Raw genomic sequence first — 17,304 nt, forward strand, 5'->3', positions numbered from 1 at the left:
TGGGCCAGACCTTTTATCTTTTTTTTTATTTTTATTTTTTTTAAGACGGAGTTTTGCTCTTGTTGCCCAGGCTGGAGTGCAGTGGTGCAATCTTGGCTCATTGCAACCTCCGCCTCCGGGGCTCAAGAGATTCTCCTGCCTCAGTCTCCCAAGTAGCTCGCATTACAGGTGTGCACTACCACACCCAGCTAGTTTTTGTATTATTAGTAGAGACGGGGTTTCGCCATATTGGCCAGGCTGGTCTCGAACTCCAGGCCAGGCTGGCCTCAAGTGATCCATCCACCTCGGCCTCCCAAAGTGCTGGGATTACAGGTGTGAGACACTGCACCCAGCCCCAGATAATTTTTCTTATTATTTATTTATTTATTTATTTACTTGAGACAGAGTCTCCTTCTGTCGCCCAGGCTGGAATGTGGAGTGCAGTGGCGCGATCTCGACTCACTGCAACCTTCACCTCCTGGGTTGAAGCGATTCTCCCACTTCAGCCTTCTGAGTAGCTGGGATTACAGGCGTGTACCACCACACCCGGCTACTTTTAGTATTTTTAGTAGAGATGGGGTTTCACCATGTTGTCCAGGCTGGTCTCGAACTCCTGACCTCAGGTGATCTGCCCACTTCGGTCTCCCAAAGTGCTGGGATTACAGGCGTAAGCCACTGCGCCCAGCCCCAGCTAATTTTTTTATTTTTTGTAGAGACGGGGTCTCGCTCTGTTGCCCAGGATGGTCTCAAACTCCTGGGCTAAAGAAATGCTCCCACTTCAGCTTCCCAAAGTGCTGGAATTATGGGTGTGAGCCACTGCGCCCAGCAGGAAGCACTTCTTGGGTGTCAAATGTGTTTACCCCAAGTGACTTTCCTGAGGCTGCCGTAATACAGTACCACAACCTGAGTAGCTTAAAACAACCGGAATTGATCGTCTCCTGGTCCTGGAGGCCAGGAGTCTGAAATCAAGGAATGTCGGGGCTGCGCTCCCTCCGAAGGCTCTAGGGGAGGCTCTAGGGGAGTCTCTGGGGGAAGCTCTAGGGGAGTCTCTGGGGGAAGCTCTAGGGGAGGCTCTAGGGGAGTCTCTGGGGGAAGCTCTAGGGGAGGGTCTGGGGGAGGCTCTAGGGGAGGCTCTGGGGGAGTCTCTGGGGGAAGCTCTAGGGGAGGCTCTGGGGGAGGCTCTAGGGAAGGCTCTAGGGGAGGCTCCGGGGGAGGCTCTGGGGGAGGCTCTGGGGGAGTCTCTGGGGGAAGCTCTAGGGGAGGCTCTGGGGGAGTCTCTGGGGGAAGCTCTAGGGGAGTCTCTGGGGGAGGCTCTAGGGAAGGCTCTAGGGGAGGCTCTGGGGGAGGCTCTGGGGGAGGCTCTGGGGGAAGCTCTAGGGGAGGGTCTGGGGGAGGCTCTAGGGGAGGCTCTGGGGGAGGTTCCTTCCTGCCTCTCCCAGCTCCTGGGGGCTCCAGGCATCCCTGGGCTCATGACCGCATCACTCCAGTCTCTGCCTCCATCTGTACGTGGCCTTCTCCTCTGTGTCTGTGTCTCTTTCATCTGTTAGAAGGACACCTGTCATTGGATGCAGGACTCTCCCTAACCCAGGATAAGCTCCTTTTGGAATCCTTAACGAATAGTATCTGTAAAGACTCTATTTCCAAATCAGATCCCATTCACAGGTTCTGTGAATTTAAAGGGGTTGGGATCCTCAAGTGGAGGATCCTTCCTGCCTCTCCAGCTCCTGGGGGCTCCCGGTGTCCCTGGGCTTGCTGCCTCGTCACTCCAGTCCCTGCCTTCTCATGTGGCCTCCTTCTCTGTGCCTGTCTCCTCTTCTGTCTCTTAAAAGGATACTTGTCAGGGGACTCAGGGCCCACCCTAATCCAGGATGAGCTCATCTTGAGATCCTTAACCTACATCTGCATCACTTACTTCACACACATCCTTCAGTACATCTGTGAAGACCGGATTTCCAAATAAGGTCCCATTCACAGGTACTGGGGGTTCAGCTTTCAACATATGTTAGTTGGGCATATGATTCAACCCTCAACAAAGGAATGTGAATCCATGGTAAACTCTTCTGTGCTTTCAAACATTTATCTAGCCCCTTCACTATACAGGCTTTCCCTTTCTGCAAATTTATTTTTACAAATAATAGCCATAGCTGTGATTGTTGAAGCACTCATGATGTGCCATCCACTTCTTAAGTTCTTTGCAAACTACAATCATATAATTGCCACCCAAATCCTACCAGGAAAGTACTACTGTATTTTATAAATGTGGAAACAAAAGTTTGGAGACATTAAGACAAGTCTAATATTTCACAGCTAAAACATGGTGGGTTTCCACTCCAAAGTATATCTCCAAGAGAAATGAAAACATGTGCTCACGTGTGCTCACGTAAACTCTCAAACACACATTCACAGCAGCAGTATTCATGGTAGCCTAAAGGTGGTAAGAACCTCAAATGGCCTGTCAGCAAATGAATGTGTAAACTAAATGTGGTCCATCCATATCATGGAATATTCTTCAGCCCTAAAAAGGACTGAAGCTCTGACACAGGCCACCACATGAGTGAACCTTGAAGGCAATTTGCTAAGTGATGGAAGCCAGTCATAAAACGCTGCGTTCTGTATGATCCCATGTAAAGGATAATTCAAAACAAGGAAGTCTATAAAGATGGAAAGTAGATTTGTGGTTGCTTAGGGATGGGGGCAGGGGGTGTTAAGGTGGTTATAGCTAAAGGGTACAAAGTGTCTTACCAAAGAAATCAAATGCTCGGCCGGGAGCGGTGGCTCACGCCTGTAATCCCAGCACTTCGGGAGGCCTAGGCAGGTGATCACCTGAGGTCAGGAGTTCGAGACCAGCCTGGGCAACATGGTGAAATCCTGTCTCTACTAAAAATACAAAAATTAGCTGGGTGTGGTGACGCGTGCCTTAATCTCAGCTACCCAGGAGACTGAGGCAGGAGAATCGCTGGAACCCTGGAGGCAGAGACTGCAGTGAGCTGATATCACACCACTGCGGTCCAGCCTGGCAACAGAGCGAGACTCTGTCTCAAAAAAAAAAAAAAAGAAAAAGAAATCAAATGCTCTAAAACTGATAGTGGTGATGGTTGCACAACTCTGAATATACTACGAAACACTGAATTGCATGCATTAAGTGGGTAAATGATATCATATGTAAGCTGTATCTCAATAAAGTTGTTAAAAAAATAGTTTCTACCCAAAGGAAAATAAATCATTCTACCAAAAACACACACGGACACATATGTTCATCACAGCACTATTCACAATAGCAAAGACATGGAATCAATCCAGGTGCCCATCCACGGCAGACTGGATAAAGAAAATATGGTACCTCTACACCAAGGAATACTACACAGCCATAAAAAGAACAAAATCATGTCCTTTGCAGTAACATGGATGGAGCTGGAGGCCATCATCCTAAGGAAATTAAGGCGGGAACAGAAAGTCAAATAGCACATCTTCTCATTTACAAGTGGGAGCTAAACATTGAGTACCCATGGACATAAAGATGGGAACAATAGACTCTGGGGACTGCTAGAGGGGAGAGGAAGGAAGGGGGACAAGGGCTGGAAAGGTACTTATCAGGTACTAGGCTCACTACCTGGGTGACAGGTCCATTAGGAGCCCAAACCTCAGCATCATGCAATATACCCAGGTCAGAAACCTGCACATGTACCCCTGAGTCTAAAATAAACATGTAAAAAATTAAAAATTAAATAATTTTAATTTAACTTAAATTTTTAAAAACTTGGCCAGGCACAGTGGCTTATGCCTGTAATCCCAGCACTTTGGGAGGCCGAGGTGGGCAGATCACTTGAAGCCAGGATTTCGAGACCAACCTGGCTAACATGGTAAAACCCTGTCTCTATGAAAAATACAAAAATTAGCCTAACTTGGTGGTACACGCCTATAATCCCAGCTACTCAGGTGGCTGAAGGAGGAGAATCTCTTGACCCCAAGAAGTGGAGGTTGCAGTGAGCCAAGATTGCAGCACTGCACTCCAGCCTGGGCAACAGAGTGAGACTCTATCTCAAAAAGTAAAAATAAAAATAAAAAATTAGCTGGACATGGTGGTGTGTGCTTTTCATCCCAGCTACTTGAGACCATGCCACTGCACTCCAGCCTGGGTGACACAGAGAGACCCTGTCTCAAATCAATCAATCAATCAATAAATAAAATTAGGAAGACCCATAAGAGCATTACTCCACCAAAAACCAAAAATACTTCAAATGAAAAATAGCATGTAATTTTACCTAATGTGGAAAAGACAATGATTTGAAATGCATTGAAGTTTTGTTTTAATAAAATAATGATGAAGTAGTGGGTTGAAGATTCAAGGCCAGACTCACACCTGCGTACCTTCTCATCCTCTGAACACAATAAAGACACATTCTCTCCGTTGTATAGCGCCTTTTATAATCCATTGCACACCAAAAACTTTATCATCATTTCCCTGTTGCAGTTTCAATTTCTTCCCAGGTACTTTTCACAGCCCGTCTGTATCTTCTCTTCGTTAAACTTCTTCTTCCTATCTATAGATCTGTTTCACACAGAACTAACATCTGTGACCCAAATGGCACACTGCTATTTATTTAAATCTAAGATCGCAGATGTGGAAGAAATCATGAATAATCTAGTCCAGGTGTCCTGAGTCGTAGGTTAAAAAACATCTCAAGTGGAATCAACCCAAATGACCATCAGTGGATGAAGAAAAACACAACGTGGTCCATCCACACAAGGGAACATGATGCAACCCTAGAGAGGAATGCGGCTCGGATACAGGTTACAGTGTGGGTGCACCTGAATACCACCACACTCAGCGAAACAAGTCAGACGCAAAAGACCACGTGCTATATGATGCCATTTATATAAAGTGTCCCAAATAGGCAAATCCACAAAGACAGAAAATACATGGTCATTAGAGGCTGGGGAGGCGGAATGGGAAGTGACTGCTAGTGGGGACAGGGTCCCGTTTTGGAAGGATGAAAATGTTCTGGAACTAGATAGAGACGTGGTTGTGAACATACTAAATCTCACTGAGCTGTACACTTTAAAATGGTGAATTTCGCCAGGTGCAGCGGCTCTCGCCTGTCATCCCAGCACTTTGGGAGTCCAAGGTGGGTGGATCACCCGAGGTCAGGAGTTCGAGACCAGCCTGACCAACGTGGTGAAACCCCGTCTCTACTGAAAATACAAAAACTAGCCGGACATGGTGGTGGGCGCCTGTAATTCCAGGTACTCAGGAGGCTGAGGCAGGAGAATTGCTTGAACCCAGGAGGCAGAGGTTGCAGTGAGCTGAGATTGCACCACTGCACTCCAGTCTGGGCAACAGAGTGAGACTCTGTCTCAAAAATAAATAAATAATAAAAATAACAAAATGTTGAGTTTTATGTTCTATAAATTTCCTCTCCATAGAGAAAAAAATAGTCTTCTCCTAAGTCTCAAAACCTACGGTGGGCATCACTTCAGTTACCCCAAAAGTTAAGAGCCAGGGCCAGGCGCAGTGGCTCATGCCTGTAATCCCAGCATTTTGGGAGGCCAAGGGAAAAGGATCACTAGAGCCCAGGGGCTCAAGACAAGTGGGGCAACACAGCATGACCCCAACCTTACAAAAAATAAAAAACTAAGTGGGTATGGTGGAGCACACCTGCGGTCCCAGGAACTCAGGAGGCTAAGCTGGGAGGATCGCTTCAGCCCAGGAAGCCAAGGCTGCAGTGAACCACGATTGCACAACTGCACTCCAGCCTGGGCAACAGAGCAAGACCTCATCTCCAAAAAAAGTTTAATTTAAAAAGAAAGTTAAGAGCAGAGACAATCCTGTCCTCCCCATCCCCGCATTGTCCAACACTCAACAGACAAACAGATACCAGTCTTCCTTTATATTTTTTTTCTTTTTTGAGACAGAGTCTCACTCTGTTTCCCAGGCTGGAGTGCAGTGGTGCAATCTCAGCTCACTGCAACCGCCGCCTCCTGGGTTCAAGCAATTCTCCTGCTTCACCCTCCCAAGTAGATGGGATTACAGGCATGTGCCACCACACCCGGCTAATTTTTGTATTTTTAGTAGAGATGGGGTTTCACCATGTTGGCCAGGCTGGTCTCAAGCTCCTGACCTCAAGTGATGCGCCCACCTTGGCCTCTCAAAGTGCTGGGATGACAGGCCTGAGCCACCGTGCCCAGCCCTTCCTTTATATTTTCGCATGGCTTCATCTTAAAAGATTTATCTGTGCACCTCTTTGGGGAAATTTTTGCAAACAAATATTTCTGTCTGGCCACTGGGAATTTGAAAGACGTTTAAATCTTATTGACTTTACAATCTTTCGTGGGTTTCCTAGAAGACAACACAGAAACCTGATGGACGTAGAAGGGAAGGGTAATATAGAATTAGCAGAAAGTTTATCAATTAAGATCCATACTTATTTATAAGATAATAACATTGGCGTCATCATGAAAAAAGTGCAGGTAAGTGGCACACCAATTATATCCCAGCTAGAAGTAACAATCAATGGTGTGAAAAGATAATTCTACTTATCATGTGATCAGAAACACCTGGAAGTACCTCAAGCATATAGAGCTTCCAGTGCTGGGTGACCAGGGGAGAAAACCATGAGTTTTCAAACCTGTCCCAGCACATCCCTGAAGTTTTCACTTACTTTTTTTTTTTTTTCTTTTAAGACAAAGTCTAGCTCTGTTGCCCAGGCTGGAGTGCAGAGGCGCTATCTCAGCTCACTGCAAGCTCCGCCTCCCGGGTTCAGGCCATTCTCCTGCCTCAGCTTCCCGAGTAGCTGGGACTACAGGCGCCCATCACCACGCCCGGCTAATTTTTTTGGATTTTTAGTAGAGACGGGGTTTCATCGTGTTAGCCAGGATGGTCTCGATCTCCTGACCTCGTGATCCGCCCACCTCGGCCTCCCAAAGTGCTGGGATTACAGGCATGAGCCACCGTGCCCAGCCAGTTTTCACTTACTTTTTTTTGGCGGGGGCGGGATTGGGGGCAGGGTCTCCGTCTGTTGCCCAGGCTGGAGTGCAGTGGCATAATCATAACTCACTGCAGCCTCAAACACCCAGTCACAAGTAATCCTCCCACCTCCCAGCCTCCCAAGTAGCTGGGACCACAGGCATGCACCACCGTACCTGGCTAATTTCAAATTTTTGGTAAAGACAGGGTCTCACTATGTTGTCCAAACTGGTCTCAAACTCCTGGGCTCAAGGAATCCTCTGCCCTCAGCCTCCCAGAGAGCTAAGGTTATGGGCATGAGCCACTGTGCCCTGACTTCCACTTACTTACTTTGGAAACAAGCTGCATCCCACTAGAGAAGTCCCAGCATCTGCAGGTGCTGTATAGGATGACGATGAAGTTCTTCCTACTCCATCAAGACCATCAGCCAAAGGAAAGGGAACACATTGCTCCAGGCTGGAGTAGGTGTTACGGACTGAACCATGTCCCTTCAAAATTCATATGGGGAAACCCTAACCCTAATGTGGCTGTATTTGGAGATAGAGTCTATCAGCAGATAATAAAGACTCAATGAGCTCATAGGAGTGGGGCCCTCATCCTATAGGACTGGTGTCCTCATAAGAAGATGAAGACAGATCTCTCTCTCTCTCTCTCTCTCATTGTGATAAGAACCCTTCATATGAGATTTACCCTCTTAAATACTTAAGTACACAATACAGTATTGTTAACTATAGGCATGATTCTGTACAGTAGATCAGAGCTTATATGTCTTGCATAACTGAAACTCTGTACCCACTAAACAATTCCCCATTCCTTCTTCTGCCAACCCTGGACAACCACAGTTCCTTCATTCTCTCTCTCTCTCTCTCTTTCTCTCTCTTTCCATCTCCACCACCGCCTTTCTGCTTTAGGACAAAGGAAAGGCCATGTGAGGATACAGCGAGAAGGTGGCTGTCTGCCAGCCAGGAAAAGAGTCCTCACTAGACCCCAATCTTAACAGCATCCTGTTCTTGGACTTCTGGCCTGCAGAACTGTGAGAAAATAAATTTCTGAGGACTGTGGGACCTAGCAGACAAATATGGTGAGGGTTTGTCCCCAGACAGGAATGCCTGAAGTTGGGACTCTTGGACTCAATAGAGCTGTATACGTCCATTCCCACACTGCTATGAAGACATACGTGAAACTGAGTAATTTATGGAGAAAAGAGGTTTAATTGGCTCACAGCTTCACAGGCTGTACAGGAGGCATGGGTGGGGAGGCCTCAGAAAACTTACAATCATGGTGGAAGGCGAAGGGGAAGCAGGCACAATCTTCACATGCCCAGCAGGAGAGAGCGAGAGTGCACAAAGGGGGAAGTGTCACACATTTTTAAACAACCAGATCTTGTGAGAACTCACTCACTACAAGAACATCAAGGAGGAAATCCGCCCCCATGATCCAATCACCTCCCACCATTGGGAATTACAATTCAACAGGAGATTTGGGTGGGAACACAGAGCCAAACCATATCAAGAGCTAGGTCAGGATCAAGCCTCTGTCTCCTCGTTTTATAAGGATAGCAAAAGCATTAGCTGCAAGTTACTGAATTCACATGGTTTAACTGTACAGACTGCACCCAAAGGTTATTTCAGAGACAACACAGATAAGCTTTTTGAGACCAGGTGGTTTCCAAAGGTAAGGGAAGATTGAACTACACACTGTTTGCAAAGCAGCTAACTTATGTATGATACACCATGCACAACTACCGGAAAAGAACATACAGGAAGGTGTTGGAAATTAACTCTGTGGCTCCTCCCCTCTTCCAGATGTGGTTTTAAAAAATGCCCATTTCCTGTTCCTCAAAAAATTAAAAATAAATCTACTGTGACCCAGCAAGCCTACTCATATTTGTCCAAATGAAATAAAATCAAGATCTCAAATAGACATCTGCACCCCCATGTTCACTGCAGCATCATTCACTATAGCCTGGGCATGGAAACCATCTAACTGTCCGTGGATGGATGAATGCGTAAAGAAAATGTCATGCATATATACAGTGGAATCCTATTCAGCTTTAAGAAAGAAAGGCAACCAGTCATTGGCAACAACACAGATGAACCTGGAGGACATTATGCTAAGCAGAATCAGCCAGGCACAGAAAGACAAATACTGCCATGTCTCACTTATATGCAGAGTATAAACTCATGAAACTCATAGAAGCAGAGGATGAATGGTGGTTGCCAGGTGCTCCGAGGAGGGGCAGTAGGGAGTTGTTCTGTGGGTATAAAGCTTCAGTTATACAAGACGAATAAGTTCTGATCTGCTGTCTACAACACTGCGCCCGTAGTTAATAATACTGTATTCTGTACTACTCAGCCATAAAAAGGAATGAAATAATGGCAATTGCAGCAACCTGGATGGAATTGGAGACCATTATTCTAAGTGAAGTCATTCAGGGATGGAAAACCAAACATCGTATGCTCTCACTTATAAGCAGAAGCTAAGCTATGAGGATGCAAAGGCATAGGAATGGCATAATGGACTCTGGGGACTCAGGGGGAAGGGTGGGAGGGGGGTGGGGGATCAAAGGGGACACACTGGGTACAGTGTACACTGCTCGGATGACGGTGCACCAAAATCTCAGAAATCACCACTAAAGAACTTATATGTGTAACCAAACACCACCTGTTCCCCAAAAACTATTCAAATGTTTTAAAGAGTTAACAAGTAATAATAATACTGTATTGCATACTCAAAAACTTGAGAGGATAAATCTCATGTTAGATATTCTTACTGCAATTTTTTTTAACATGTCTGTTTCCTGGTTCTATCCAAATCTTCTGATCTGCCACTATCTGACTCTCTGTCACTGAAGAATTTCCTTCAGTGGCCCCCACTAAGACGTCCCGCATCCTACTCAGCCATGGGACACCTGCAGCTTTATTTCAGGTCACACAGGCTAATGTCAGGGAATCCACTACTCTCTGTCAAACCATAGGTACACAGCATTTCTTAAGTCCAAGATGTCTCTATACTTCCACTGGCTTCTCTTGTCATAGTCCAACTCCATGCCATACTGAAGTTTGAGGAGGTTCATTCTTTTGTTTTCCAATTCACCTTAGAAAAAAAATTAAATAAATAAAACACACACTCTAGAATCTCATCCTTTCTCTCCCCAAGAGGTAAAATCTCAGAACAGATGCCCTGGGAACCTGCTGGGAAGATTCTAGCCTTGGATGAGGGTTGGAGCATGTGTTCCTAGTGAAAACTTTTAGAATAAAATGGGACCACAGCCACCGGGTATGGGTATAGGAACACATCCAGGTGAGGGGGATAGACAGAGCAGACCAAGATGGGAAGAAGAATTTGTAAATTCCCTCAGCTGTAGGAGTCCCGAGACAGACCCTTTGTATGGGGTGCACCTGGAAACATTCAAGACTTGGTCCAGAGTCCTCCTGACCTGAGAGCCGGGCCCCCCTACCCGAACTTGGAGACACCTCCATGGACAGCCATCAGAGTCTAAACAATGGGTAAACGATGACCCGGAACAGTCTCCCCATGGTGCAGGCGCAGCGGCAACTTCCAGGTCATGTCAGACATCTCTCGGGCTGCAAGACTTCCCCACTCTCTTCCTCCTCCTCCTCATTCTCCTCCTCTTCCTCCTTTTTAAAAAACCATCTAACACCTTCACATGCTGCTGAGAAGACACGAACCCACACCAACCTGTGAAACTTAAGTGTGTCCAGGAGTACCTTCTATTTCGTTGATTTTTTTTTGCTACATTATATTAGAGCCTTGCATTCATCATATAACTGCACAGAGATCTGTGTGGATAATGTAAAAGAGTTCTCAGGGTGTGAATACCCTTCCTTCCTCCTCCTCCCCTCCTCCTTCATCTCCTTCTTCCTCTCTCCTCTTTCTCCTCCTCCCTCCAAGTTTTCTTTCTTTTTCTCCTCCTCTTTCTATTCCTCCTCCTCCTCCTCCTCCTATTGTTCCTTCTCTTTCTCCTCCTCCTCCTTTTCCTCCTTTTTCTCCTCCTCCTCCTCCTTTTCCTCCTTTTTCTCCTCCTCCTTCATCTCCTTCTCCCTCCTCATCTTCCTCTTCCTCTTCTCCTCCTTCTCCTTCCCCTCTTCCTTTCTCTTGCTTCCTTTTATCTTTCCTCCCTCCCGTCTTCCGTTCCTTCCTTCCTTCTTTCTTTCTTCTCACTTTGAGCACTCCACACAACCAACCCCACACAGTCAAGCATTCCCAGATATGTGTCAAGAAAATGTGACGAAAGACATATAAAAAAGAGCACCAATCAGCCAAAAAAACAAAAGTGGGTCTGATACGGGTCAGATACAATTATGAAACCACCAGTACCTCTATTCCAGGATGGGATGGAGGTTGAAAGCTGATGCACAGCCAACATGAAACAGTCTCAACCGCATGACCAGCAATTCCACTCCTGGGTAAATACAGAAAAGAATCGGAGGCCAGACACAGTGGCTCACATCTGTAATCCCAGCACTTTGGGAGGCAGAGACGTGCGGATCACCTGAGGTCAACAGTTCAAGACCAGCCTGGCCAACATGGTGAAATCCTGTCTCTACTAAATCTAAACCTGTAATCCCAGTTACTCAGGAGGCTGAGGCATGAGAATCGCTTGAATCTGGGAGGCAAAGGTTATAGTGAGCTGAGACCGTGCCACTGCACTCCAGCCTGGGCGACAGAGTGAGATTCCATCTCAAAAAAAAAAAAAAAAAAAAAAAAAAGGGGCGGGGGGCTGGGCATAATGGCTCACGCCTGTAATCCTAACACTTTGGGAGGCCAAGATGGGAGGGTCACTTCAGACCAGGAGCTCGAGACCAGCCTGCCTGATCAACACACCGAGACCCCCATCGCTAAAAATGAAAAGAATTTAAAAAATAATTGAGACTCCAACAGATATGTACACACCATATTCATAGCAGCACCATGGGTCGGGCAGTGTGACTCACGCCTGTAATCCCAGCAATTTGGGAGGCCAAGGTGAGCGGATCACTTGAGCCTAGGAATTTGAGACTAGCCTGGTCAACATGGTGAAACCCAGTCTGTACAAAATATACAAAAATTAGCCGAGGCTGGTGCACGCCTGTAGTCACAGCTACTCGGGAGGCTGAGATGAAAGAATTGCTTGAGCCAGGGAGGCAGCGATTGCAGTGAGCCGAGATCATGCCACTACACTCCAGCCTGGGTGACAGAGCAAGACCCTGTCTCAAAACAAATGAACAAATAAATAAATGAAGAGCAGCTTCGTGCACAAGAGCCAAAAAGTAGAAACAACTTAAACATTGACTGGAGCATGAATGCAGTTACATAGATGTAGCTCACACATACGACAGACTATGATTGCACAATAAAAAAGACTGGAGCTCTCACACATGCTGCAACATGAATGAACTTGGAAACATGATGCTAAGTTTAAAAAGACAGACACAAAGGTCTCATATTGTATGATTCTATTTATATGAAAGGCCCAGAATAGGCGGAGAGACAGATAGCAGAGTGGTATTTGCTGGAAGCTTCAGGTGGGGAGAGGATTGCAGGGTGAGGGGCTGATAACTATTGGGTGTAATTTCTTGGTAAGTAATAAAAGTGTTTGATTAGGCATGGTGACTCACGCCTGTAATCCCAGCACTTTGGGAGGCTGAGGCGGGCGGATCACTTGAGGCCAGGAGTTCAAAACCAGCCTGGTCAACATGGTGAAACCCCATCTCTACTAAAAATACAAAAATTAGCCGAATGTGGTGGCGGGCACCTGTAATCCCAGCTACTTGGGAGGCTGAGGCACGAGAATCACTTGAACCTGGGAGGCGGAGGTTGCAGTGAGCCGAGATGGTGCCACTGCACTCCAGCCTGGGTGACAGAGTGAGACCCTGTCTCAAAAAAAAAAAAAAAAAAGTGATCATTGATTGGCATGATCATGGCACAACACTGTTGTGCACTAAACACGAATTCACTGTTGCGAATGCACTAAATGCCATCAAATTGCATAAAGTCGCTAAAATGGTAAATTGTAGGTTACATGCATCTTGCAACAATTGAAACAGAAAACTAAAACCACACAGTCTCAGAGATACTACACCCATCCCTCCATGGCTGGTGGCTGACATCCTGCTGGGACCTGGAGCCAGGAAGAAGGCCCAGGATGGGCAGTGGTTTGCTTGTGGCTTCATCAGCAGTTTACTATGGACACCCTTTATTCGCCGTGCCATGTTTTGGAGCGCTTTGTGGTATCCAGGTCAAACCCTGAAGGAAATGGGATCCCGTCTACTGCTCCTGTCTTTGGGATTGCGTTTCTCCCAGTTCCCAGCAGTGGGTGCATCTCATCTATCCTCTGAGCTCCTCTGAGTCTGAGGCTGAGACTCAGGCAGCAGGTGGGCGTCAGGAGCCCACCTGTGCACACCCGCCCAGCAGGGACCCTTCCTCCTCTGGGAACTGCTTGCTTTCCTGGGTGCCCCGCTTCCCAGCCATCCAGAGAGTTGCGGAGAGCAGGCACCTGGGAAGCACTGGAGTGGTGGTGTTACCACGGGTGAAGCCATACCGGGCTGCAGCAACCTCAATTCCTGCCTCCTCAGGAGAAAGAATTTGACTGAAGGGCATAAGGCAGAAGGAGAGATTGAGGCAAGTTTGAGAGCAGGAGTGAAAGTTTATCAGAAAGCTTTAGAACACGATCGAAAGAAAGGAAAGTATACTTGGAAGAGGGTCAAGTGGGCAACTTCAGAGTCAAGTGCATGGTTTGACCTTTAGATTTGGGGTTTTATGCGTTGACTTTTAGACTGGAGTCTTGCGTCCCTTCTCCGCTGAGTCTTCCCTTGGGGTGGGCTGTCCACATGCACAGTGGCCTGCCAGCACTTGGGAGGGGAGCATGCGCAGTGTGTTTACTGGAGTCGGACGCATGCTCACTTGAGGCGTTCTTCCCTTACCAGCTGAATGTTGCTAGAAGGTTATAGACCAGTTAAACTCCACCGTTTTGCTTCTCAGTGTGCATGCTTCAGCCCACTCACTCACCTCCTGAGATCGTATTGAGAAGCTGCTGACCACCAGTTTTAGGTGTTTTCTATTTACTGGGAGACGGCCTTTCCCTGGTGCTGACTGTGACCAATTATGATTTTAGAGAGACAGTTTAATAACCGCCTGATGCTCGCCTGACATTCCTGGTGGGGCTGGGGAGAGCCTTTCCTGCCCTGCTCATGCCTGACTAGCTACCTACTATAACAATAACTGAACTCTTTCTACCAATTTCCAGTGAGAAAATCTATGCATCTATCTATGACCTGCAAGCCCCCACTTTGAAGTGTGTCACCTTTCCTGGCTGAACCAATGTCCATCTTACATGTATTGAGGGGTGTCTTATGTCTCCCTAAAATGCATAAAACCAATCTGTAACTCAACAACCCTGAGCACATGTTCTCGGGATCTCCTGAGGCCTGTGCTATGGGCCAGTAGTCACTCATATTTGGCTCAGAATAAATATCTTAGAATAGTTTACAGAGTTTGACCCTTTTCATCAGCAGAGGCATACACTCTTGCTATGGGATGTTAACCGAAGCTAATGGAAATAATGGTGTCCAAAAGAGTTCCGTGATGAAACATAAATGGTTCATGTAGGACCTGCTACCCGGGGAATGCAAAGATAATATACAAGGAGGGAGCTTCATTTTCCTCTTCAGACTGACTCTGTAACTATGTGAGAAGATTTTTGCCTTCCAAAGTTATTAGTGTGTTCATTTTTATCTCTTAGGAAAAAAGTGGCAAAGTTGGAGATGGTGTACACTTTCCTTTATTGCTTGATTGAGGTTAAGAATTTGGCCAGGCATGGTGGCTCACTCCTGTAATCACAGCATTTTGAGAGCCCAAGGCCAAGGATAGCTTGAGCCAAGAAGTTCAAGACCAGCCTGGGCAGCATAGCGAGACCTTGCCTCTACAAAAAATAAAAAAATTAGCTGGGTGTGGTGGTGAACACCTGTAATCACATCTACTTGGGGGCTGAGGTGGGAGGATTGCTTGAGCTCAGGAGCCAGAGGTTGCAGTGAGCCAAGATTATACCACTGCACTCCAGCCTGGGCAACCAAGCGAGATGCTGTCTCAAAACAACAACAACAACAAAAAGAACAACAAAAAACAAAAAAAACTTTGTATTCTATTGTCACCTATCAGATTATTTTTAACTAATTTTATTTTAATCACTTACTGTTGAGTCACCTCTGAGATTTTCTATTCCAGTGGCGTCCTTATAAAATGAAGCTTCCTTGTCAACTGCACTTGTTATAACACCGAGCTTCTGCTAAGAAAAAGCAAATGCATAAGTCTGTATAACCTATCTCCCATGACAGGGTCTATGCCTCGCTGTATTTAAGCATTCATTTTAGTTTTCAGCAATGTAGTACTTTCACCTACATTTTGTCAAATTCAAACACTTGCAATACTTCATTTATTTTTTCTGCATGTCCTTCATATTTTGGCTTTGCTAGTCCACTTTGGCCAAAAAGCTTTGATTCTTCAAGTATAGGCCTAAATATCCTATCTTAAGCATGGGTGTAATTTTCTTCTATTACCAACAGAGGTTCTTTTATAGTTTTTGAAATCACTGATTAAAAAGAAACAGCTCAAATTATATTCTACTGTAAAAATGATACATTCAGCCTGGGCACGGTCAGTCACATCTGTAATCACAACACGTTGGGAGGCTGAGGCAGGAGGATCACTTGAGTCCAGGAGTTGAGGCTGCAGTGAGCTGTGATCACACCACTGCACTCTAGTGTGGGTGACAGTGAGACCCTGTCTCAAACAAACAAACAAAAAAGATACATTCAAAGAAGTCAAAATAAAACAGTATAAAACCTATCTCCCTGATTGCAGCTACCTTTTTCTATGCATACGCCTGCAATCCTTTTACACCTATCACACACTAAAAATGTTTTACAATTATTGTTATTGCACACAGAAGGCATCTAGGAATGTTTTAAAGAACCTGTCTCTCTGAAGTTCATCCTGCTTATCTAACTTGTCTATCAAGGAAATTATTTTCTTGATTATTGTTGCTGAGAAAGACTGGGTGAGGTCGCTACCCCAGAATTAGCAGATGCAAATCAGGAGGAAGTGAACAGGCTGCAAATTAGCAAGTTCTGGCATGGGGTGAGGCAATGGCAGAAAATTGGTTTCCTGGGAACTATGCCCAGGAGCTAGCCTGACATCGTGAGAAAGCTCCCAACATTCATAATGAGTTGCATATTAAATTCCAGGGGAGGGCACTGTAGGTAAGATGGACCACATTTGGAAATACACTTTTTCAGACGTTTTATTTAGGGAGAATTTCTGACATGTCCTCCGATAATTTGAACTTCCTTGATTTGCAGTTGTACATTGAGAGATCATTTCTTGGTCAAAATAAATGTTCAGCAGGTGTGAATGCTGTATCCACAACTTTTTTTTTTTTTTTTGAGACAGTCTCACTCTGTTGCCTGGGGTGAAGTACAGTGGTGTGATCTCAGCTCACTGCAACCTCTGCCTCCCGAATTCAAGCAATTCTAGTGCCTCAGCCTCCCGAGTAGCTGGGATTACAGGCATGTGCCACCATGCCTGGCTAATTACAACTTAATTTTTCAATTTGGGCAGATTTACAAAACTATCAAGCTATTACCCTGCAGCATCCTTAGCCCTAAGCTTGTCACTACTTGTAATGTATTTTTATTTTATTTATTTATTTTTTGAGACAGAGTTTCACTCTTGTTGCCCAGGCTGGGGTGCAGTGGCATGATCGCGGCTCACTGCAACCTCCACCTCCTGAGTTCAAGCGATTCTCTTGCCTCAGCCTTCTGGACCACAGGTGCATGCCACCACGCCTGGGTAAATTTTGTTTTTTTTTTTTTGAGATGGAGTTTCGTTCTTGTCATTCAGGCTAGAGTGCAATGGTGCGATCTTGGCTTACTGCAACCTCCACCTCCCAGGTTCAAGCGACTTTCCTGCCTCAGCCTCCCAAGTAGCTGGGATTACAGATGCCCACCACCACACCCGGCTAATTTTTGTATTTTTAGTAGAGACAGGGTTTCACCACGTTGGCCAGGCTGGTCTCGAACTCCTGACCTCAGGTGATCCACCTGCCTCGGCCTTCCAAAGTGCTGGGATTACAGGCATGAGCCACTGCACCCAGCGTACCTACTGGACTTTTTTTCGGAGACACACTGTAGTTTCTCAAGAAAGAATGCCTGTTCCTGGTCCCAGCTGCACACTCACTTTACAGTGTGTGCTGTACTTGGTCAAGTGTATTGATATTGAAACACAAGCCAGAGTGGATGGACCTTGATCATAAATCATGGGGCAGCTCTCCTTCACTGTCAGATAAAATCCAAATTCTCTAT

The 17,304-nt window shown here is 46.0% G+C and overlaps 1 protein-coding gene across 1 annotated transcript in view; it reads left to right on the forward strand.

The window, feature by feature from the left end:
* Positions 1-17,304, forward strand: part of ARSH (arylsulfatase family member H) — a 299,298-nt gene that overhangs the window by 220,532 nt on the left and 61,462 nt on the right. The window lies entirely within an intron of this gene.

The sequence above is a fragment of the Gorilla gorilla genome, chromosome X, assembly GCF_029281585.2.
Source record: "Gorilla gorilla gorilla isolate KB3781 chromosome X, NHGRI_mGorGor1-v2.1_pri, whole genome shotgun sequence".
Classification (NCBI taxonomy): domain Eukaryota; kingdom Metazoa; phylum Chordata; class Mammalia; order Primates; family Hominidae; genus Gorilla; species Gorilla gorilla.